This window comes from Callorhinus ursinus, unplaced genomic scaffold (genome assembly GCF_003265705.2).
Source record: "Callorhinus ursinus isolate GAN/ISIS: 27379988/994484 unplaced genomic scaffold, GSC_fseal_2.0 scaffold21, whole genome shotgun sequence".
In the NCBI taxonomy this organism is placed as follows: domain Eukaryota; kingdom Metazoa; phylum Chordata; class Mammalia; order Carnivora; family Otariidae; genus Callorhinus; species Callorhinus ursinus.
The window spans coordinates 10,157,614-10,182,875 of NW_027397083.1; the positions used below are offsets into that span (position 1 = coordinate 10,157,614).

General features: G+C 40.5%; 1 protein-coding gene across 12 annotated transcripts in view; it reads left to right on the forward strand.

Annotated features, from left to right (window-relative positions):
* The window catches only part of LRRC4C (leucine rich repeat containing 4C), a 1,189,131-nt gene that overhangs the window by 1,022,410 nt on the left and 141,459 nt on the right, over positions 1-25,262 (forward strand). For 7 of the 12 annotated variants that reach the window (XM_073904735.1, XM_073904732.1, XM_073904738.1 and 4 more), the window contains exon 1: positions 1,431-3,190. The exons of the other annotated variants lie outside the window; for them this stretch is intronic. The gene's annotated coding sequence lies outside the window, so the exon portion shown is untranslated. Of the gene's footprint in view, positions 1-1,430; positions 3,191-25,262 lie in introns of those variants that run through there. 12 annotated transcript variants of the gene reach the window in all.

Below are 25,262 nucleotides of genomic sequence, written 5' to 3' on the forward strand. Positions count from 1 at the left end.
GATGCTGACATTTAAGATACATATGAGGGCATGCGCTTAGTACCCAAATAAATCTATAGATGTAATTCTTTTTTAAATTTTCTAATGCTAAGTGAGAAAATATCCATGTACTATAAAGGGAACAAGAAAGAAAAAAAGAACATTTGGTGTGAACTTGGATATGCCTCTGATGTTCTCTTAGTAAAAATCTCCTTTTTGTCTAATGACATTTCTCATTATGATTAACTCACTTTGTTTAAAACTGTTTTTAAGCCAATTACATATTCTGATCTCTCAAAAATAAAGAAAATCAGCACAAAGATCATTAATTAGGGAGCCTAATGCAGATACATACTTGCCCATCTCCTCCAACGTCTGAACTTCTTTATTGACAAGTATGTGGTGGAGAAAGAAACCAACATGAATGTAGTACTAATGTTTCGTGGGCCCCTCCCTCTTTCTAAGAACACTCTGTGAAGTTGAAATGTGCCTCTTGCCCCGCCCCCCCCCACTGGGACCCCTTAACATGTGTTGACGGAAAAGCCCACAACCAGGAGGAAGGATGTTGGAATTGAGTTGTCAAGCTGTCCTGGATGTCTTGTACAAACTGAACAGGCCAATTTACTGCAACACTGCGTAGGCTGAAGGCTCCTATCCCGCCTATACAGTGCTTTCGCATGTTGAGATTATCCTCCTGGACCAGTCTCCCTTCCTTGCAGCTTTTCAGTTACTCCTAGATTCCTTCTGATCAGCCTATCCTGGGTAATACTACCGTCTTAATCCTTACCTTATGACTTGCCTGCTTGGCTAGGGAGAGGAGAGTCTCTTGTCCAGCTCTCTGAAAGCAACAGCTTTGTGTGTTTAGTGCTATTTCTGAATCCTCGTGGTGATTTGATTTCAGTGTCTTCCCCTTTGTAGCTCCAACTCCTGGCTTTCAGGAGGAAAACAGGCAGGCTTTTAGAAAGAAAAAATAAATAAATAACTTCTGCCACACAATCCCTGAGTTTCTTTGCCTAGTACTAACCTCCGAGCATTAGGTGTTGCTTTGAAACGCAGCTGTTCTGGCTCTGCCCTCCAGGTGGCAGCGGTGCCACACCGCAGAGGCTCCAACCCCCTCGTCCTCGACTTCAAGTGTTAATGCAATTGACCAATCAGTGCTAAGATGATGGGAGGTAATTGGGTAATTGTATTTTACTGATCACAAGCAGAGAAAGGGAAAGGAAAAGGGGAGAGAAAGAGGGGCAGAGGAGGGAAGGGGACTGCAGTCCGAGAGGAGATTTGGGGACTAGGACCCAAAACGTCGGGACGCGGCATTGGCTGAGAGAAAGCCTAGAGCGGCAGGAGGTGCCACCGGCACAAGGAGCGCATTTATTTATCCGGGGAGAGCGGGGAGAGCGGGCGGGGTGGGGGGGGGGCGGGAGAGGAGCAGGCGGGAGAGGAAGAGAGTTCAAGCCGAAGTGGATGGAAGGGGACCCGGGTTTCTGCCGCGCAGGGAGCCGCGAGCCAGGGCGATGGCGCTAAGGACGGCGCGGAGCAGCTGCGCTCCCGAGAACGCGTCTCCTCGCCGAGGACCAGCCGGAGTCGAGAAGGTCTGCGCGAAGAGAGGCCAACTTGTGGCTCCAAAATGCACCCGACGCAGCTGGAAATGAGATCAAAGCTGCAGTTTCATCAGTTTCACTCGGGAAGGATGAGAGGAGCCAGCGATTAGGGATTTTTTTTTTTTTTTTTTAATGTTCAACCTCCCTCGTTCCATTTTCTGTTTTCCTTTTTTCTTTCCTTATTATGATTTTTAAATTTGCCTAACACCCCGTCGGTCCCCTCACTTCGCCTTCCCCATTTGAAATAAAAAGCCCAGTTTGAACTTCTTCCGCCGCGGCGCCCTCGGATGCGCTGCCCGCTGATGGAGGAGAAGGGGACCCCGGGGCTGGCAGGGGCCACCGGCGAGGGACCGCGTCACGCGTCTCCCCCGTGATCCCGGCCCTGATCGCGGAGTTCTGCAACACCTGGAAGATCTGGACCCGTTGCCGGGGGTGGGGGCGGGGACAGAGGAAACGAAAGCCACCCCGAGCCTTAAAAAAAAGAAGAAGAAAAAAAGTAGCGGGGGGGCGGAGAGGAATGGGTTTCTTCTTGACAGCTGACGGAGCCTTGAAATTTTCCTCCACTACCCCCGCCCCCGCCCCCGCCCCCGCCCCCCGCACTCCATTTAACGTGAGATTATGAAATTGCAGAGGCGGTGGAGGGAAGGAGACAGGATATAACAGGGAGTTTGGAGGGAGAGGGGAAGGTGGCTGGCCGGGTGGCTGAAATCAAAAATCCAATTGCGCACTGGGTTGTGATGAGAAATCTAATCAGATATTTGGAGAAGGGGCCAGCCGGAAGGCTGGCGAGTGGGGGGAGTTGATCCCCAAATTCTTCGAAGGGGGAGCTAGGGGTTAGGAATCAACGATGTAAACGGAGACTTTTTTTGTGGCGGCGGCGGTTGGGTGCCTTGCAAAAATGAAGGATGCGGGACGCAGCTCTCTCTTGGAACCGAACGCAGTGGATAAACTGATTGTGCAAGAGAAAACGAAGAAGGAAGCTTTTTCTTGTGAGACCTGGATCTTAACACAAATGTGTATGTGTGCACACAGGGAGCCTTGAAAAATTAGATAAACCCGTGTCAGACCCACGGGGCTCGGTGTGTTCTGACATAAATAAATAATAATAAAACAGCTGCCCCCCCCCAAAAAAGGATGATTGGAAATGGAGAACGGAGGATCCACAAAGAAAAAGTATGTTCCTTTTTCTCTATAAAGGAGAAAGTAAGCCAAGGAGATATTTTTGGAATTGAAAGTTTGGGGCTTTTTTTTTTTTTTTTTTTTTTTTTTTAGGAAAGTAAAGACCTGCTATGGTGGTGTTTTCTTTTCTTTTTGAATTTCCTACAAGAGGAGAGGGAATTAATAATACATCTGCAAAGAAATTTCGGAGAAGAAAAGTTGACCGCGGCAGAATGAGGCATTGATTGGGGGAGAGAAACCAGCAGAGAGCACAGTTGGATTTGTGCCCATGTTGACTAAAATTGATGGATAATTGCAGTTGGATTTTTCTTCATCAACCTCCCCCCACACCTTTTTTTTTTTTTTTTCTTTTTGGTGTCAAGATCATGCGTTTTCGCTTGTTCTTAACCACCTGGATTTCCATCTGGATGTTGCTGTGACCTGTCTGAAATACAGTGAGTGATCCTTATTTTCTTTTTTTATTGATGGAGAAAATACACATTAATTTAGCATTCCTGGTTCCTTGATCCCTGCACCCCCTTCGGTGGGATTTGTAAAGACCTGGCTGTTGGGGGCCAGAAAATAGGGAGAGGGTGACCCAGGCTTCTGTTCCATCAGGTTGTGCTCACCAATAAGCTGGTTTGCTATAATGATGCAGGTTGTCTGCATCCTGGGCAAATGCCTTTGCAAATGTGCACTAGGAAAAAAAAAATAAATCTCCCCAAGAAAGCCGCTGCAGTGTGGGGTGCCTGTGCTGTGTGACTGACACCCTGGAATGCGTTTAAGTTGCATGGCAGCCTTGGAGTTAGATGCACAAATGTTTAGCCACTGGAAATCGAAGGGACCCAATTTAAATTTCATTATCCAACCTGACATTGCAGATCAACAGAATGTATTAACACAAAAATATAATAAACCAAGCAGATGAAGGATGGCTTCTGGAGGATGGGTGGAGGGAGGGAGAGTGGGCACGGGGCAGGAAGTGGTGGCTGCACTTTCCCCCATCTCCTTGTATACACATGCTCAAATGTGGCCTTCAGATTACCTAGGTTCTCCCCTGTGCTAAGAATGGGAAGGAGGACCCACTTCTTTTTGACCCCACCCCCTTCAAACTAACCACTTTGGATAACAGAAGGGCTGTCCAGAAATTGAAGGTGGCTTGGGCGGTTGACTTGGGTTTTGCCAGAAATCTTCCCAACATCACCAAAACAGGACTCTTGAGAAAAAGGCAGAAATCTGGTGTCCTGTGGTAACTTAGATAAGGAGCTGAAGAAAAGGTCTGTGTGTTGAGCACTGGTGTTTCTCATGTGTCAGTTTTGTCTTGGGAGGGAGAGGCCACTAAAGATCAATAAGAGAGGGTTGAAAATGCTCAGAGAGCCTGGGGGCCTGTAGGATCACCCCTCTTTCCATCTCCTTCCTCCCCCATCACTTCCAGGGTCATGGAGCTGGCTTTTTTTTTTTTTTTCTTTTAACAGAACTCTTCCTCTTCATCCTTCGATATTCCTCTCTGGGGCCTTCTATCAGAATCATAGACTCATATGACTTTAGAGCCAGAAGACTCCTCAGAGATCTAATGCCAATAAAAAAAGGAAACCGAGGCCTAGAGAAGCTATAACTCTGCTTAATGGCCAAACCTTAGGAGACAGGTAACTCACACGAGTCTTTAAACAGCAAACAAAAGTCAGTCTGGGGTCCAAGCTGGACAAGAATCAACCCTACATAGCATGGCTACTTCTGTCCCCACGGCTGCCATTTTTACCTAGAAGGGTCAAGGAAGGAACCTGTCCTGAGAGCTTGACATAAACTCTGACCACTCTGGACCTCAGGAGTAGCCCATCTACAAGATTCATATCCTTTCTAAGACTTTTGTTTTTTTGGTTTTTTTAATAGCAGAGCTCAGATAACCCTAGTTTTAGTACTACTAAAAAATATTTTTAAAAAAGATCCCCAACTCTGGTATATCCCAAAGGAGATAAGAGGGCGAAATCTCCTGGGTCCCTCTTCGGTGTTGGGCACATTTAATCTGGTGAGTTGTGGTCCCTGGAGAGTCATTAAGAACCGTGGAGTTAGATTTATATTAGGGAGGTGATAATAGAAACCAGAAACACCCTTGCTAAAAGCCTCTGAGTCTGTTTTTATGCTCACATCATCTATTCTTATCCTTTTCATTACTCCTTAACTAAACTAGCCTACAGCTGAGCACTTCAATTTATTTTTCTGGGCACATGTTTCCTGTTGGGACACAGATCAGGCAATACATTTATCAACCTATGAAAATAATCATGCAGGATTTTTTTTTTTCCTCCCCTGAGCTCCTTGTAGCCTTCTGCATATCTTAGAATTCCTTGCAGGTTGTTTGTTTGTTTGCTTCTTTATTTTGTTTTTACATGACCACAGTTAAGTCACTGCTTGAGATAATAGATTGATTCAAGTTATCTCAGGTTCCTGTTACGTTGCAACTTAGCACAAGTGACAAAAGAGGAGAAAAAAGTACTTTGTTTTTACTGCTTAGCTCTGGACATCACGTGGGAAACCCCCCAGCCTTGCAGTCAGTCTGGCTTCTGTTAATCCGTGGAGATCTTTCTTTCGTTCGTTCGTTCGTTCGTTCGTTCTTTCGTTCTTTCTTTTTTTCCTTTTTGAATTCAAAATGTCTTCACTGCTACTCCAGTTAGACCTCAAAATACATTCCTCTCCTAAACATTGTCAGCACCACCACCACCCCCCGCCGTACCCTCCATGCTTGCACACATGCAAACTTTTCTGAGAAAGAGAAGGAAGAAGGGAAGCGGGTGGGGGTGGGGGTGGGGGATAGAGAGAGAAGGAGAGAGAAAGAGGGTGGAGATATGTTTAAAGTTGTGGGCTGAAATGTGTCCTCCCACTCACCTCCATTTAAACATGTTCTTCAGATCTGGAGATAATGGAGCATCTAAGGATGGCATCATTTTTCATACTGGTGAATCACTTCCACTACAGTTAGGGAGGCATTGCCCAGCTTGGGGTTTAGCTCCTTTTGTTTGGCACTCAGGGTTGGCCCGGTATTCTAAGCAACTTGCTCATGGACGGATGAAAGAATTTTGACCATGCAAGACCAGGAAAGTTACCTCATTTCAGCTTATTTCAGGGACAAGGTTGGTGTCCTTTGAGTGACATTTGTGAGTAGGTAGTTGAATACTCGGATTCTGCGGAGGGCCATAGGCCCAGAAAGCTGCTGGGTTTTCCAAGTTCTGAAGTTACTTTTTCAAGTATCTTCCCGCTCTGATTTAATTGCTGTGCCCTTTGGGCAATAACTTTAATTTCTATGACCCTCAATCTTCTCATCTGTATAATGGGAATGATAATGTCAACAAATTAGAATGGTTTTTGAATTATAAGTAATGTTATGCAAAGCCCCAGGCATAATAGGCCCTCTAAGGAGGCCTGTTTGTTATGATTGTTCTTGGATTAATTTGGATTAACTTCCTGGGAATTAATACAGGCTGGCTGAGCACTTTACCAGTTCTAGTGGCTACACTCAAAAACTAGGGAATGTGCAACTGATCTCACAGGAGTTGCCAGATTCTTCTTTTGATGTCTTATCAGGACAGATTGGCTGCAATATATCATTTTAGATAGGAAATACTGCTTCCACCAGAAGCCGAAAAATCAAGATTTTCTCCTTAAAGTATAGAAATATAAATCTCAGCAAAAATAACACTTGAGAGAGACTTTGGGGAAAAATAATGCTATTGTGTGTACTATGGGTCGAAAAGTTGCATATGATAGCTCTTATATATTAAATGTATAATTTTAGCTGTCTGTTACAGTGTCTGGCTCTGGAATGCTCAAAATAGAGGCAGATTTCTAGGCAATTATATAATTTAAAGTAGATAGTGTAAAATTCCGTTACTAATATTAAGGCCCCCAAGTCCACAATTTGGATGCATAGGCTTCCTAGATATAAGGAATCCTATGTTTGTTAAACCTCTTTTGTGATAGGATAAAGTCTTGATAGAGTCTATGAAATCAAGATTTCATGTAGACATACTTGTCTTATAGTTTGCATGTGCTAATCTCCCAACACCAACTTGCCAGGGGTTTTCTGAGGCAGCCGGTCATGGTCATTGCTCCTAATTTCATTGTCTAAAACAGCAACCCTGTGTTCTACCCATTTCCTCAATATGTTTCCGGAGACCTGTTCTCCCTTAGAGGGAAAAAGAGTCCTACTGTTTTAATTATTGTTATTCTTGATATATCTGTGGATGATAACAAGACAGGCTGAGGGATTGCCCATTGGAATTTTATACTGTGGCTTTTCAATTAGGAAAACAATTTGAAATCTGTGTTCGTTTTGGAAAAGCATTCTAAAGCTAATCATTTTCACTGATCTTAAGATGAGATGGAAATCATCTATGGAAGTTCTTACCATTTCATAAATTTTACTGTTTTGTGTGCTCCTTAAAGGTGACTAAGAAATTTGGTAAACTTGGACACTGGCACCATAAGTGGATATGAATATTCAGCTTTCCACTGTGTCACGTGTGTTACATGCACTATTTAACCTCTCTGAGTCTGTTTGCTCATCTGTAAAATAGGGGCGATAACAACCAGATAGAACTGAGTGCCATGAGAATGCAATCAGATTGCCTATGTTATGCACAGTAGGCATTCAATAAATGCACATTTAAATTGAGCATCTGTGATTTTAGTTTAAGTAATGCGTAATTTGCAAATAAAAAATAAACTGATATGGTCTGGTTAAAGGAAGCAGTTTATCTAAATTCATGTTGGTATAGATTTTAAAAAGGAGAAATGTATTAATGAGGTTGGAGTAACACAAATAGGTACAATCAGTTTTGGTAAGATCCTATACTTTTTTTTTTTTTTTTTTTTAGTTTTTAATCACCAGGTGCTCATCATGACAAGGGCCCTCCTTAATCCGGATCACCTATTTCATCCGTCTCCCCACCCCAACCCCCCTCTGGTAATCATCAGTTTGTTCTCTATATTTAAGAGTCTGTTTCTTGGTCTGTCTCTCTCTCTCCCCCCACCCCGCTTTTGCTCATTTGTTATATTTTGGTAAGATCCTACACTTTTAAAACATATTTGGATATGCTTTAGTGAATGCTATTCCTTCAGGAAAGATTGAAACATGCTTTGTGAATTGTGGAAAATATACTCTGTCCATGTAAACTTTCTTTAGATTACTTTATAATACAAATACAAAAAAATAATGATTTATAAATGGTGTTTTGGAAGACTCTCCAAAGGCATCAAGAGTCTCTTGCATCTTACTTTTCTTCAAAATGATTTCTCTGGAGAAATGTAAATTTGACAGTTGAAATTTGGTTGGGCAAATCTTGTGGCTGAGACAGTGTGCTTGTCACACTCTCTGATGGCAAGGATTTTATTTGTTCTCTGGCATGTTCTCAGCACCTCAGGAGAGTTTTTGACAGTGTACATGCAGTAAATATTCTTTGATTGACTAATTGAATTTAGTTTGAGACATCCCCTTCAAAAAACTCAAATGCACGTATATCTGCATGTTTGCACCTTCCTGCAGGAACACACATACATGTAAGAAACGTGGCTTTCAGGACTCTGTAGAGGTTCAATGAAAAATACCCATCAACGGGTACTGACTCTGTGTGTGTGTGTGTGTGTGTGTGTGTGTGTACAGATATTAAGCCCTTATTGAGTGGCTTCCTTATGTTGCAAAGGCTGAGGTCTGAAAGTTAGGTGCTAGGGTGTTTTTTTCCTACTCTTGATGTTACCAGTAACACACTGTAACAATTTGTATAAGTCATTTTACCTCTCTTAGGTCAGGCTCATATTCTCCTCTATTAAATAAAGGTAAAAACTAAGATGCCTTCAAGCTTTTAGGATGCTGAATTCATGATTGACTACCTAGGGATTCAGGATTCCTAGGAACTGAAAATATTAATCCCTGATCTCAGGATACTAGTTGTTAAAATGTGGAGTATAGTATTCTGGGAGAAAAGCAGAATCACTGTTACCATGGCAGATATGTAGGGTAAAAAGGGGAAGGAAATCTCTAGTGTGTGTAGGGGAAATATAAAGCGATTTGAAATAGACAAACATAGCACGCTAACTTTCACACCTGTTAGCTAGTGGATCCTAAGTAGCAATTAATCTAGCAATGTCTCCGTTTCCTCAACTATAAAAATGGAAATAATTTTTTATGCGGTTATTTTGGGAGCACTGAGATGTATACATGTTTGGCACATGATCAGTATACAATAAATGCTAGCTCACTTTTTTTTCATTAAAATCCTTGGTTATTTTTCACAGAAATGGGAACATTTAACTGAAAGTCTTGTGAGTGTTTTGCTTTATATTTATACTGAGTATGTAAATGAATTTTTTGCCAATTTCACTATCAAAGTTGGCAATATTATTTTTGATAGTGTTTTCCAGTGTCAATCATATTTATAATGAAGTCTAAAAGGATGAAAAACGTGTGTTAGATTAATTAACTTATTTCAACTTTGGCATGAGCTGATGGCAGATTTCTATGCTTATGGAAGCTTTTAACACTTAAGGAAGTTGTGGGTATAATTTCTTAATAACAATAGTAACTACTATTTATTTATTGAGCATTTGGTATGTACCAGGCATGATGTCAAAATTATGTATTTTTCTGCTTAATTCTCACCTAGGGAACTGAAACAAAAAGAGCCTAAGTAATTTGTCCAAGGTCATATAGCAACAAATCAGTGGACCTAGAAGTAGAAGCTACATTTCTTCTGACTTTAGAACCTGAGATGAGAATCAGTAAATTCAAACTTGTTCACTTGGTAACAAATAAACACTCCAGTTCACCATCATCTAGCCTAGTAATCAGTCTGAATATTTTGAGATTAAGATGGCTACAGTCTCCCCTTTCCCTATTTCTTGGAACAAAAGTTATACTGAGATGCTTAGGTCGCATATACGTTGCATATCTTCATGGTCTTCAACTATATCCAGGTGTGCCCCTAAGTGAGAAGGGGACAACTAAGAAACACTGGGGGAGAATTGCGCTAACTCACTCAACGTGCTAGCAGAAAAGCTTTACAAAATGCTGTGAGATCATCTGGAAATTCAAAGTTGTATGAGAAATAGGGTCAACGCTAATAGTGTTTGGTGTTTATTAGTTACAATGTCATATGAACCAGAGGCGCTCCTAAGGGTGGGCACCTAATGCCTGATCTCGGGTCTCATCACGCTTAATCCGTCTGCAGCACTTGATACCAGTGTGGCCTCTGGCTTTCTGAAACCCTTCCAGAGGATTAAGGTGCTGCTCACTGTCCCTTCCTTTATTAATTTCACTTCACTTTTTCCTCCTCCAGTCCTCCTGTTCTCTCCTTAAATATTGAAGGCTTCCCCCTTTGAGTTTATTCTGCTCTCTCTCTCTGCATTCTTAAGACATGTCAACTGGGCTTATTTTGAGAGATGACACTGGAATCCTTGGCCTCAACCACCTTGTGGCTAGTAAATCTCCATTGCCAGCAAGCCCCTCCTCACATATCCGGGTCTCCTGTGGACCTTACAAACTTAATACGCCAACTGTAACTGATTTTCTGCCCCCCAGAAGCCTATATATTTTCAGTTTCAAATGATATCAGTATCTCTTTCACTTCCCTCATATCCCGTGACTCATCAAATCACTCATCAATCTATTCTCCGTCTTAAACTCAGTTCAGATTCCATTGTTTCTCTCCTAGATGTCTTCTGATGATGCCAACTTTTCTCCAGTATAGTCCATTATTCATTCTTCCTTTAAAAGGATTATCCTAAGAAATAAAGCTGGACATCCCCGTCTATATTCTATAAATGTATTTATAGAATAAAATCAAAATTCAACTCTTGATAATACAGTCTGGCCAGCCTATTCATGCCTCTCTTGCCTGCCTGCCATACTGAATAGTTTTTTTCCTCTAGAAATACTCTAGGCTAGTTTTGGCTCACACTGTGAGACCTAATCCGTGTTTCTAGGATATACCCATACTTCAAGTCTCAGAGCAAGTTACTGCCTCTGGAAAAACATTTCCCAGCTTCCCCAGACCCCGTGAGTTCCCCCTCTCCTCTTTACATCAGCATTTTGTTCATAGATCTGTAATAGCTTTTTTTTTAAGATTTTATTTATTTATTTGTTTGTTTATTTATTTATTTGAGAAAGAGAGAGAGCACGAGTGGGGTAAGGGGCAGAGGGAGAAGCAGACTCCCCGCTGAGCAGGAAGCCAGATGTGGGGCTCGATCCCGGGGCTCTGGGATCATGACCCAAGCTAAAGACAGTCACTTAATGACTGAGCCACCCAGGTGCCCCAGTAGCTTTTATCACTGTTATAACAACTGTTTACTTGACTAAAACCTACTAGATGGTGACTTTTTTTTAAGATATGGATCTCATCTTAACTTGTCATATCCCATATCTAACTAACGTATTGCACAGGAGTTCTCAGTTTGGTAGTGCCAATAACTATGTGGACTGATCTAACACATCTTTAAGGTGAAGAGTTTCCTTTAATTTGGTTGTTGGTGTAAGGCCATTATTTTCCAATATTTTCACCATTAGGATACATTTTATTATTTTTTTTTCCTTTTTAGGGACCCAGTGTTTCAGAACTACTTTGACCAATAAATACCTTGCCATTTGTTTCTCCATTTTTCCTAATTGAAACATATCCTTGCCAATCACCACTCTCGAAATAACCCACATAAACATTTTTGCCATGACCTGATATAAACTGAACCAAAAGAAAAGGAGTTTTAATTACCGTATGCAATTATTTGAGTACAGGCATGATTTTGAATCAGCTTTTGAAATATTGGTAATAGCTGTCTTTGAGGATACCAGTTTTGAAAAAAGTTCTATAAATATATTTTTAGCATGAAATTTAGGCTCTAATTTATAGCTGCTAATCGTAGGCTCACTGCAGGCTTTGCAACGCAGACTCCTGGATGGCATTGTTCACAAAGAATATTACTTACAAAAAGGAAGGTACGCCTTGAAGTCAGACACCACACAAGCTGCAGAGTTACGTGAAATGGGCCTTTTTACTCATGAATGACTATTGGAAAGAGACTATGCCTTTTAATTTTGAATATTGCCCAAAGATGGACTCATGCAGTGGAAGAAATAAAAGATGGTCTCTTTAGTAAAAATGCCTGGATTGAAAAATTGGGTGAGTTGTAGTCACTTTTTACAACATGTGAACAGCTGATTTTAGGGAGCCTGTTTCATTTCAGGAGATGCTCTGGCATCATGCTTCATGGACACTGCCTCCTTTCTCTCATAGGAAACAGCAGAAGACACTGGATTAGATTTTTAAAAAAAAATTTTTTTAAGTGTTAAATGGTAAGACACTAATTATGGTTTTATTTTATTCTTCAATCTTTGAATGGAAATAAATGGCTTGAATATGTTGAATTAGAACACTTCGTTTACCTTTAGTCTTTTTTTTTTTAGTTTTTCTTCTAGTCTTAGATTCCCCCCCCACCCCAGTTTAGAGATTACTATTGTTAATCTCTAATAATAGTAAATAAGAGAGCATTAATTGTAGTGCTTTGCAGTGCTTTTTAAATCTAGCTATCCGTTTAAATCCTCTCAACATTTGGGTCCCAGAATTTCCAAAGCAATATTCTCTATTAGCTACACCCTTTGTGATAAAGCATCAGGTTCTGGTGTATGTGGTGAGGGGGGAGGTGGAGTGATGTGCAAGGAAAGGTTTCTTTAGAGGAGCAAGTGCTATATTTGGCCTCTGGTTCTTGCCAGATTATAAACTGCTGAGACAACAGTTTTCTTAGAGGGGTCCATTTGTTTTTTTTTTGTTTTTGTTTTTGTTTTTTTTTAAGATTTTATTTATCCATTCATGAGAGACAGAGGAGGAGAGAGAGAGAGAGAAGCAGAGGGAGAAGCAGGCTCCCAAGGAGCAGGGAGCCTGATGCGGGACTCGATCCCAGGACCCTGGGATCATGATCTGAGCCACCCAGGCGCCCCCATTTGTTTGTTTTATCCAATCAATTTTGGCCAAGTCACTGTCTGGAAAGTGGGAGAATTTAGCCATTTCATTGTATTTCCTTATTTGTTGTTAAGGTGGATGTCTGGGATGGCGATGGGTTTCGTAGATTAAAAAACAGTAAGGTCTTTTTCTTATGACCAATACTGTCCTCTGATTATTAAAATCATCTGTAATTGTGATGCGGTCCTGCCTTAGAACAAGTTGATTGATTGATTTGTGATGTTTTAATACATAGCCTGTTGTATCCATTGATTGTATCCATCCATACATTGATATGTATTAATACATATCCTTTTGTAGGGTTTTGGAGTCTAAGAAATGTAGTACTATTCTCAGGACAATAGACAGATTTTCTTGAACCAATGATTTGATGGTGAGGACTTCAGTAACTAAGTATGGGGAGGGAGGTGGTTAAAAAAGCTGCATGGCATTTGAAAATGTAGACACGAATGGTTTAAAATGAAATGATTTACAATGGAATGGTTTACAGCTGAATCTGAGCCAGAGCTCAGATTGTGCTGATTTTACAACCTCAGGTGAAAAGGAGGTGGGTGGGTGGGACGGGGGAAGGAAGTAGCCGGAGAGATTGCTTGAGATTCCCCTGAGCCTGGCTGTTCTGCTCTAAGCAGAGAGAATGCTGAGAGTTTAGTTGGCTGATCTCTGGAGAGACTCACCTGGACAGGGACCAGAGCATGTGTGTGGGTGAATGAATTCAAGTGCACGATGGGGACGAAGCCAGGGGACTCTGCTTTGCTGGAACTAAAAAGGCAGAACGTCAGAAGCCACCCTAAAAGAGTTAACATCTACACAGTGGCGTTCAGGAAGGCAAGAATGCAACTATGAAGGCTTTCTCTGTATTGTTTGAACGTTGCCATGGTGATAGTCTCCAGCAGAAGTTACATGTTTTTCGATTCCCCAAAGCAGCAAACAGCCTTTCCTCTCCTCCCTTCATCCCTCCCTATCTCCTCCATCCTTGGTCCTTATCTCCTCCACCTCTCCCTCCTCCCGCCCGTCCTTTCTTTTGTTCTCACTTTCTCAACTCTTCTCCATTAACAGCAAAAATATTCCAACTCCACGAGGTCGCTTTTAGGCAGAAAGGGAGTCAAACATACAGCCTTCTATCCGGGTTTCTGTTTTCCCCCGTCTGTTTATGCATTAAAGACCTAATTAGACGGAAGCTGTGGATGGAAGCAGGGTTAGGGCTTTCCCTGTTGGTAGGACATAGAACATATTATAATGGTTGGTGTTGTGGTGATATGTTAATTGGATCGCTCCAGGCAAGTGCAGAGCAGCAGTCTCTGACAATTAGAAAGAACAATGACTTTACTATGAAGGAGCCCACTCTCTTAACCAGTGGGAAGGATTAGCATGCATTGCAGGTCTCTGGAAGGTTCCTGTAGACCCCAGGAGAGATCTGCAATTGGAAATGCCTCCTGTCTCTTTAAAGCGAGGCTGCTCGCTCTCCTTTAGCTTCTTTTACTGCCAAAGAAAGAGAAGTGGGGGGAATGGTGAGAGATCTGGTTTCGTGGGTGGTGGGGGAACCTTTCGCCTACAGACCTGGGCCATAGGATATACTGCAGGGATGTGAGGAAGAAATCCTTGCCTGCTTAATGCACGTGGCCAGTGAATTGTGAAATGGGTCTCATTAGAGCCTTTCATATCCCGGCATGTGCCAAAGTGCTTTGCCGGCACAGCGCCATCACTTCAGGTCCATCCCTGCTGCAGCCAAGAAGGGACAGAGGCTCTGTCTGTGTTAAAGGCTCCAGTCCCATCACTCTCTGTCTACTGTTCATTGTAAGGCGCCTCTGGGCCTCTCCGTCTGGCCAGGGATGAGGCGCAACACATCCCATAGGTGTTTGCAGAGAGGAAATATGAAGGATTTGAGCCTCACGGTTGGGTTTGAGGCTGCAGTGCTGACCGGCGCCCAGAAATTCCCTCTCTTTTCTCCAGGAATGGCATCAGAGCTGTTTGATAGGCTTTCCTGCAAATACACCCCGATGCCCACCTGAAACAGAAGATGGGTAGTTCAGAGCCAAATAAGTTATCAGAGCCCTTTGTGTTATTGCATACAGAGGTACTTTTTGCTTTTTCTCAGATTCATCTACTAGAGGTTTTAGAATCAAATTTTATCTCCCAATGCATAGCCCCATTCGTAGCCCTCAGAGCTTCCATATGCTGAGTGCTAACTAAGTGTTACGCACTCTGAATATCTCTTATCTAGAACATCTGATGATTCTACAAGGTGGTTGATATAAAAGCATAGATGTGGAAGCCAAATCAAATTGAGCCCTCTTACTTCTTAGATCTGGGACTTTTGGTAATTTACTTACTCTCTTGAAACTCAACTTTCTCATCTGTGACATGGGAATAAATATAGTACAAACTTGTGAATTATACTTGAAATAATGTATGCCAAACTCAAAGCAGAACATTTGCAATGAGAAACTTCAACCCATTATTTGTGAAAATATGAGAGTTATTTTCACATAACAATATTATGAAATAGTCATAAGGCACATGCCTCAGGCAGAACAATATTAAAAATAATTAAGGGCAGATTGTTTAATGAAAAAGGAAAAGTAGTTTTTGAAGATGAGTTTCTGAATTTGAAATGGTGAAGTTTCTGATATTTTTGGTATAACTCAGTTTGGAAAGCAGAATAGATAGAATGATTGAAATTAACTTCTGTTGCATTCGTTCTGGATAGATGATTTTCATCCATCCATATTAGGATTTTTTTGTTTGTTTTTGTGGGATTGATCTCTTGGGCTTTGTGTCAGTTATGATGCCTTAGATTGGAAATAAGAAGAAATAATGCGAGCTAAGTTAAGCAAAAATAAGAGTATTTATTGGCATATACACTTGAAAAGTCCTACAGTACATCAAGTTCAGATATGGTTTGGTCCAGATACTAATAATGTCATAGGTACTCCTGATCTGTTTTCTCTGTATTTCTCATAGTTCAGCCTTCTTCCATGGGCCATTTTCACCCTTAGAGCATTGTTTTGCATTCCCGAACTCATCCACCAAATAAAGATTCACACTTTGGTTGCACAATTTCCTTAAGACATCCTGAGATCTAAGCTGACTGGACTAGCTTAGGTTCTATGCCCACTCATTGACCCATCACTGGCTTCAAGGGAATGGAGCTGACAGTCAAATACATATGCAAATGGAATTCAGAAGCTATCAACAGACAAGGGGAATTAGGTGCTAGAGAGATAATCACAGATAAATACCATAGGTCCAATGGTGGAAAGTGGGAAGAATGAGTTGTTATATTTCACATTGTAACTTGCCACAAGGGTTAATTTTGTTCATGCTTCTCTGTGATACTACATTGTTTATAGGTATTGCAGTTTTAATAACGACCTAAGGAGTTTTGTTCTTCCTGAAAATCATCTGGCTGTAGCTATCAATTTTTCAGAGGAACAACTTCATCTGCCTTCATGCTATTTTTGCATTACTCCTTTCATGTGTTAGGAACAGGTTCTTGGTTTTGAATGGGAGTTCACATGCTTTCCTGGAAGTGTAGAAACAGAGGCAAAAACAAAAGAATCCTCTTCAGGCAGTAGCAAGTCATTGGTAGAGGTTCTTTAAACTGCCTCAAACACCCATGATCCTGGTCACCTGCACCAGCCAAGGCTGTGCTTCTATCCAGCTTTGATTTCATCTAATTTGTCACTGCAAAGAGCTCAGTAGTGACATAGTCCATCCCTGAACTCTCCATTCTGCCTACCCAAAGACAGTAATCCAGGTAATATGGCACAAGGTCCTTTGCTCCTTAATAGCGAGGAGAAGAAATGCTGATCTGGGCTTTTGATACAAATATTTGTTAATACCATCTATTCAAAGCATATGATAGCTCATCAAGTTCAAGGACTGGAAACTTTCTCTTTTGTAGTCTTCACTCTGTGTGTACTGTACTGTACATACTATGGACACTTTATTCATACTTACATAGTGGCATGCTCTGAATTGAGAATCCAAGCAAGTCTAAATGATTCTCATAAGAACTGTTGGAGAGCAAAGTGCTGGTAGAGTAGGTTGTGCCTAGAAATTGACAACAGTGAAGGGGCACCTGGGTGGCTCAGTTGGTTGAGTGTCTGCCTTCAGCTCAGGTCATGAACCAGGGTCCTGGGATTGAGTCCCGCATCAGGCTCCCTGCTCAGTGAGGAGCCTGCTTCTCCTCTGCCTGCCTCTCTCTCTCTGGCAAATAAATAAAATCTTAAAAAAAAAAAAAAAAAAAGAAATTTACAACAGTGAAGTAGATACCAGTTTATTGACTGCCATTTATATGGTAGAAATTGTAGTGGATTATTTTCATATTTTATCTCATTGTATCCTTAACAAAACCACAATAATAATAATATTAATAAGAAGAATACAAATGTGCCAATAAAGGTGACATTTATTGACCTATTGCTATGTATAGGCCCTGCTCCAAATGCTTCACCTTTGTGATGACATGGAATCCATAAGTAAATAAGTACTTTTTTTTTTTTTTTTTAAGATATGAGTAAAGAGAAGTTTGGATAGGTTCAGTTGACATACCCATGTCACAGAGCTAATAAATGACAGCTCCGCTTTGAAATTCTGGTCAGCCCTGCCAAGCCATGACTCTGGATTTTTGAAAGTAAAACTTTTCCTGCACCTTTTGTTTTAAATATATCAATGATTTGAGATCACCTCAAGTAAACCACATGGGTGTTTTAGAAGGCCTTGTTGTTTGTCTGATGTTGGGAAGAGTGAGGAAACATTTCCTACCCCAGTGGTCCCCGGCAACTTTGAATATCTCAGCAGGTACTAGCGGTTGGCGGGCCTTCTCCCTGAAGATGGGATGATACCACTAGTCACGTACCTAGCTGCGTACGGCCATGGTACGTATTTCTTGTCTCATTTGTAACCATCAGAAGACATCCTCCTCCATATGTATAAAGGGGAGATTGGGCCCTTTCCTCCAGAGTCCCTAAGACTCTTGACTCTCTCAAAACAGCATGGTAGGTGGGAGACGCTGAAGGGGAGATAGCTCTGGGACACTGTTTTTGCTGCCCATCCCAAGGAGCTACTAAACAAAATTGCTGTCCTCAGCTTATCCAGTCATTGGGACAGTTAGGAGGCAATGCCCCAAACCAGTTTCCTTACTCACTCACTCTATCACACTTTATTCTGCTGTTGAGACTGACACTACCTCAGCACAGAAAGCAGACGCACACACTGCAGTGGTGGGATTTACGGACACAAACCTTTGCTCACTATGTGCACGTGTGTGCACCCGTCTGTGCACGCACACACACACACACACACACATGCACATAATCCCCACCAGTTTATCTTCACGTTCTGAATTCCCACCTGACTCCTGAGAGGCCTCTTGGAGCCATGTGCCATTCATCTTTCTCTATGATTCAAGGTAGGAGAGAAAGAACAACCTACAGGGCAGTAGGCTGTGGCTTCAGGGCATGGTTGGACATCTGAGAATTATTCTCCTTGTTGCCCACTGTATGTTTGACCCACTATCTGCTGTTTAAATAATATGAAGTGACTTTAATATCAGTTGTGGCTTCTTATCCCCAAATCTAATACTTTTTAAAAACAAACAGAAGAGGCTTGGTGCCTTTCGCTATTTGATGATATCTGAACACTCCTTTCCATCCCTTGGGGCTGGCGAGACAAAGCGGTACTTGCCTCATGTGGTCTCTAGAATATGCCCCTTTCCAACCCTAACTCAGGCTTTTAGCACTTCTCAGTCCCAGATAACTATAATCATGCCCTGATTTGCCCTTCTCCTCCCCATCCACCTTTATCACCAGTTATTTATCTTCCAAAGACATTGCTGTTCTCTTCCTAGCAAACCCTCACTTGTAAAATAAATGCCAGACCCTGCAATCTGGCTCTGTTCCAGAGGGCCTCTCTCTCTCTGTCTCTCGCAGCTCTTCTCTCAATTTCAGTGTGTATTTCTTAGCTATACCATATTGTTTTCATTTCCTATTTACTGCTTTGTACGGGTGGTTGGTCTGTGTGCCTATTATTTGTTTCCCCACCTAGAGTGAAGGCTCCCTGAGGTCAGCCCCTTGACTCGCACCTCTGTGTCCTCGCCTCCATGACTTACATAGGAGGAGATACTCAATGCATCTTCATAATAGAAAAAATCTGCTTCCTAAGTTTCCAACTGCTGATCTTAAAAAAAAAAAAAAAAAAGCATTCCTTTGTTTTTCATTAGTTTCTCATTATTTTTCCTAATAGATGGCCTCATAGACTCTACTCGGGGCTAGGCAACCTTCTCTATTAGGGGTACCCACCTCGCAGCATGTCATCTTTGCAATAAGAAGGGCTCTGTTTGGCTGAGTTTCCTGTAGGATCCCTTAAGAAAGCTGATATTCAGAGAGCAGTAATTCAGAGCTCTAGGTTTCCCACGGCTGTTTGCTTAGCAGGGATGTGGAGCTCCCTAGTCAAAGCAATATGCTTCTGTGGGCAAAGGCATGCTTATCGTCTTCAGAGGGCTACCTTGCTTCTGTTTTTCCATAGTGCTGACATGGCAGATGGATTTCCCAAGGGGCATGTTCCTGTTCAAAAAGAAAAGATGTTTCTTTTTCCAACTTCCTGTTCTGTGACAGTTATAGGAGCATAATGAAGTTGCAACCCTTAATGTTTTAAATCTCCTGCCTGTGTTTGAGTATTATTCAAATATGTAGCATTGGTTCCTGAAGCTAATCCACAAAATGGGAAGGTGTCATGAGGAAGTTTGCAACAACAAAGAGGGGGAAAGGAGCAAAATGCCGTTGAGTTTCTCACAGAAGTATATTTATATGATTCAAAAAGCTGACCTTTATCTTTTTTCCTTTGTCATTTCATTAGGGTCAAAATGTCCTTTTTTTTTAGGTTGAATGTTTATCATATATATGCTGTTTAAAATTTTTTCTCCTGATGTCGTTACTTGGCAAGATAAGTGTTTTTTGAGTACTCATATGTTTATAACACATGACCTCCATGTCTGTCATTAACTTCAGTGGTTCAATAGGCTAGGATACTGCAATAAGATACAAACACTAAAGTCCTGGGGAAAACTTTGCACAGGTGGTTGTGGGTAAAATAGAAAACGTGAACCCATATCACTGTAGCATTTTGATAATGGCTCTTTCCCACCGCTGAATGCCATTGTCAACTGTAACCGGCTAGTGCTGATTCTGCTACTTGCTACTTTCTGGCCATAGGACTCTAAGCAGGTTACCTTCCCTCTCTAAGGCTTTTGTATCTGGAAAATGAAGACTTTTGATTTAGATGCTCTGCAATGTTCCTTTTAGCTCTCTCTTTCTGAAGTCAAAGACATTTCACAGACTATTTGCAGGGTTCAGGACTATATTTGCCAGAGAGAGTGGAAATGCATTTTCCTTGTTCTCCTTCTCAGTTATTCCCGATGGCTTATTTCCTTTCTGCACATCTTGCCCTCCTCTGGCTTTTTTTTTTTTTTTTTTCATCACGCTTGTCAAATATATTTCTTTCCTCTTCTATCTATGTCTAGCCAAGTCTCCCATATCGGAGTTACCTTTTGGTGGGTGTGTGTGACTATTGTGCAGGGTAAGCACTTCATTTCAGACTTGCTTCCCCTAATTACGAAATTAAGTAGGTGAATTCATTGATTCAGCACTTGGTTTGATGTTTATATTAACTCATTAAAAGGGAAGCCCTGGATGTGGCCAGAGGCTTGACGGGAATCTTTCCCTCCCCCTGAAATCTCCTTTGACTTCCCACACTAGATCGCTATCTTGCTGTTTCTCAGAAGTATGCATGCCTCTGGGGAACAGCCAAATGACCGAAAACTGAGATGGGCAGGAATTCCATTCTTTGTGATGATAGAAACAATCATTGCTTTTTCTTCTTCTCCCTGCCCTGCTCACTGGCCACTGCTTCAATTCTACTTCTGATATACCTGGTGAATTCCCTTTGGGTGCCTACTGAGATTTCAGTGATATTTATTCCATGTCAGATGCCCCAGTGGCCACTGCCCCCTTGGCACCAGGCCCATGAAGAAAGTAGACCTCCACAGGGGTGGAAATCCTCACCTTATTTCCATCAGAAAGAACTTACATAGGAAGATTTAATAGGGTTCCACACCCCACATCAGAGCCATCAACTGGTTTTCAGAAAAAATATTGTCTTAAAATCTATTTTCATTTTTGTTTCCAGCAATCACATCCTGTTTCATTTTTCTTTGCCTTGTACTTAATAACCACAAGTGAATGACAGGAAAGGTGGCCGTTTGTCAAAAAACTGTGCTTACCTTTTTTTTTTTTTTTGACTTTTCCCCCATTTCTATAGGGATTCATGTGGTTTTTCAAATCTCTATAAATAGTATCTAGCTGGTAAAATATGTTTTATGATAAAATAGAGTGGAATGTGGTTTGTAATAGAGTAGCATCCATTGTAAAAGAGGCTTTTCTTGGAGCCCATCCAAGAAGTTCAGTTACTTGTCTAAAGTAATTGGATTAAAAGAAACATGTACTAAATATATATTTTCTGATTTTTCTATACCTTCTGTACCTTGCGCCCCTGTTAAGAATCCTGAAGTGTTGTTGCCTTAAGACAGTTCATTTTATTTGTTTCATTTATTAAATTGTGTGCACTGATTGTTAGCATACATTGACCTTATCTCCCATTGAGGCATTGGTAGCAGCCTCTGTCGATCTCTCCCAGCACCTCGTACACACCTCTACCATGGCCCTCATCACATCATTTAGTAATTGCATGTTTATTAAATATTTTCCGCATAGTATCCTGAGCTTTTTCTACATAGGGAGCCTGTCTTATTCTTCTTTGTGTATCTCTTTGATACATAGTAGGTATTCAATCAGTGTTGAAAGAAAATAAATGGAGTAGTGAACACTAAAAACTTGGAATTTGTTTAAAGCAAAATTTAATCTCTCTGATTATAATGCAGTTTGAATTTAAGTAAACTTTCTTTTGCAAATTTCTGTATCATAGTGTTATGAATTACTGTGTCAAATAGAACTACTAAATTCATTTTATACATTTGTGTTTTAAGACACTACTTTGGGTTTTAAAACATCAACACCTTTTTTTTACACATTGTTTTAAAATATGATTGAATGAGTATAAGTCAAGGAATTAGTTAATGTTAATCAATTAGTTGTTAATCTTTAGTTACTTAAGAGATTTTTTTTTTTTTTTCTGGACACTCGGGTGGCTCTGTTGGTTAAGCTTTTGCCTTCTGCTCAGGTCAAGATCCCAGGGTCCTGGGATTGAGTTCCCCATCAGGCTCCCTGCTCAGTGGGAGCCTGCTTCTCTTTCTGCCTGCCGTTCCCCCTGCTTGTGCTTTATCTCTGACAAATAAATAAATAAAATCTAAAAAAAAAAAAAAAGATTTTCTTAAATAGTCATTAAGCTCTCTATTTTATAGTGCAACCATAATATTTGCAAATTTATTCTGAAAAAGACAGACACCGAGAAGAAACCTAAGGTTGGCTTGTCTTATATGGACCAAATTGAATTGATGATTGTTAAGTCCTTTTTAACTTCCTATAGAATAAACATAAACACGAGAGTTTTTCCTTAATACTTTGCATTTAAATTTTAAAATTTTCTAATTTAATATTTGGAATTGTTATGTGTATGTGTGTATATGCATATATGTTTATATGCACATACACATACACATACATATTTCTTGGTATATCATAATTTAGAAGTCTGGATTCTACTTCTAGTGTTCTTCTGTGTAACACATTGCAATGTAATAGCATTATACTGTCATTAAGATAACAAATAGAATGTGGGAGATAATAGCGTAATGAAGTGTTATTTTATGTTTATACAAGAATGGCATATTTTTCATTATAAAGGGGATCTACTTATGGTGGGAATTAAGTGTAATAGAATTGTTGCTCATTCAATAATTTGTACAAGAAATATTATTTCAAAATAACATTCCTTCAAAATCTAGAAACTATTATTTTAATTGTTTCTAGCAAAGATCACAGCCCAACTAAAAAGTTAAAAGGCAAAAAAAAGTGTTAAAGAAATGTTCACATTGCTTTCCATTTGAAAACTTACTTGCTGGTAAATATTGGCTCCTAAGGTCTTTCTGCAGTTGGCTAGAATCATTGATTAAAGTAAAATACAGTTTCACAAAGTAGCATTGGGGCTTTGGACAGTTTTGATACAATTGTATAATTGCGGACTTAAGAGAAATGCCTGCATTCCACAATGTAAGATCTGCATCTAAGAGTAGGAAAGCTAGTATATACAGATTATCAATTTTTAATCAAGGACTTTTCCCATACACAACTCCATTTAAAAGATAAATGATCATTCAGGAATCTTTTTTTCCCCTTTGAGGCAATAACGCATTTGGTGTCTTTGCAGTGACAGGAAAAGAAAATGAATCATAGGTTTACACTCTGTTCATGGAGTCTGAATAATTTAATTAATGCTTTTATAATAAGACTTGCTTTCCTCCAAGATGATTTTTGTTTGAGACTTTGAAGCAAATGAAGATGTTTCATTGAAATTGTGATTTCTACTAGCAACAGTTTTTTCTTCCTTCCTTCTTTTCTTTTTTCCTTTCCTTTCCTTTCTTTCCTTCCTTTCCTTTTCTTCTTTCTTTCTTTCTTTTCTTTACTTCCTTCCTTTCTTTCTCTTTCTTTCTTTCTTTCTTCTTTTTCTTTCTTTCTTTCTTCCTTCCTTCCTTCCTTCCTTTCTTTCTTTCTTCTTTTTCTTTCTTTCTTTCTTTCTTTCTTTCTTTCTTTCTTTCTTTCTTTCTTTTCTTTCTTTTCTTTCTTTTCTTTCTTTTCTTTCTTTTTCTTCCTTCCTTCCTTTCAAGTTGAACAGGTCCAGGAGGAATTGTTCTTTCTCTTTGGGTCTTATACACCTTAGAAATGTAATAAAACTAAAAGACTTTTCCCCTCCTCCCTCCATGCACACAACTTTTCAGTTATTTGAGGGGGAGAATCCCTTCTGTGGATCTTTGCTAACGGAGAGCTTTCTCATGAAATGGATTTATCTGCATCATCTGCAAGGCCAGAACCCATAGTCATCCTCATATATCTATTACGGGCTTTAATTTTTGAATCAGATATGGATGGATGTATCAAGGAAGGTTTGAGTCTATTATGTTCCCAGATGTTCATCTTCTCTTGTTTCATGAGTATACAAGATTGCTATTTGCTTGTTTTTGCGGTCATTGAGAAAAATGGCTAACTATAAAGTAGCTCTTATGGAAATCTCAAAATATTTTTTTCATTCTTGGTTCCATCTTTTCACATCACTTCTACTTAATGAAAACCTTCAGCTTTCTGGAACTCCTAAGTGTATCTGTATTTAGTTTATGTTCAGTTTGGAGGATGCCCATTGTAATGTGCAGGAATGGACTGATATATCATGCTAAGGTTTTTAATGATAGTTTTGTAGCACTGAACTTCAGGTAGAACCTTTAAGGATAGGACTTCATGCTGGATTGATTGGAATTATATTAATAAGTGAATGAGTTGGGAGATAAAACAAGTGGCCTGCATACTATGGTTCATTCCTAGTTTGCCACATCATAAGATGAGATAGAATAAAATGCTATCATGTGATTCCTTGAGTCTATGATGCAGCTTTAAATGAAGCCATGGATCTCCACCATGATGTCCATATGTGTCAGCCATGAAAGAGTTCTTCCGTGTGAGATCTTCATGTGCCCTCACCCATAGTGACAGATGGGAGTCTACTTTCAGGGTTGATGGAAGTGGAGAATGAATGTCATACCCCAGTAAGAGGTTTAGGGTTGAGCAGAAATAATGTTTTAGAAGCTTGAGGTGGCAGGGCAATCCAGGCTCACATTCATCGAGGCAGTTTCAGTCGGAACCAGAATGAGAGAACATTTGATATAGTTCAGTTCAGAACAAGTTATTAAATGCCTGCTATGTAGTATGCTAGCCACTACCAATATGTGCTGTTTATGAAATCCTCGCCATTACAGAGTTTTAAAGTGAGTAAGGGAAGAAATTCAACTTTCATTCTCAACCTTTGTGTTCTCTAATTTAGGAAAAGTCATTTAACCCTTCAGAAGCTCTCTTTCTTCATCTGTTAAATGCAGCTGCTCTGCTCTGTCTCCTACATTCGGTGCTGTTGAAAGGAGGGAAAGAGTTGGTAAAGCTACATAATTCCTACTTAGGAGAGCTTAGAGTTTACAGTCTGCTGGAAAGAAAGGGGTCCCTTGGAGACTGGTTTTGGAAGAGCAAGCTAGTTGCTTTTCCTCAGGGAGCATATATATCTGGGTTGAAATGGGGGTAGGAATGTTGATAAAAATTGTTTTGAGGCCTGAAGTGCATCCAATGCATTAGGGTATGAAAGTCTCTTATGGTTTTTAAAAGGATACTTAAATTGAGGGTTCAGAACTGTATAGCAACACCTGGCTTACAGTAGGTGCTCAGGTGTCATTGTGCTCGGCTTTTTTCCCAGTAGCCAACTTATTGAGGAAGAAAAAAATAGGGGAAAGTATTAGAGCTGGCTTACGCAGATTGTT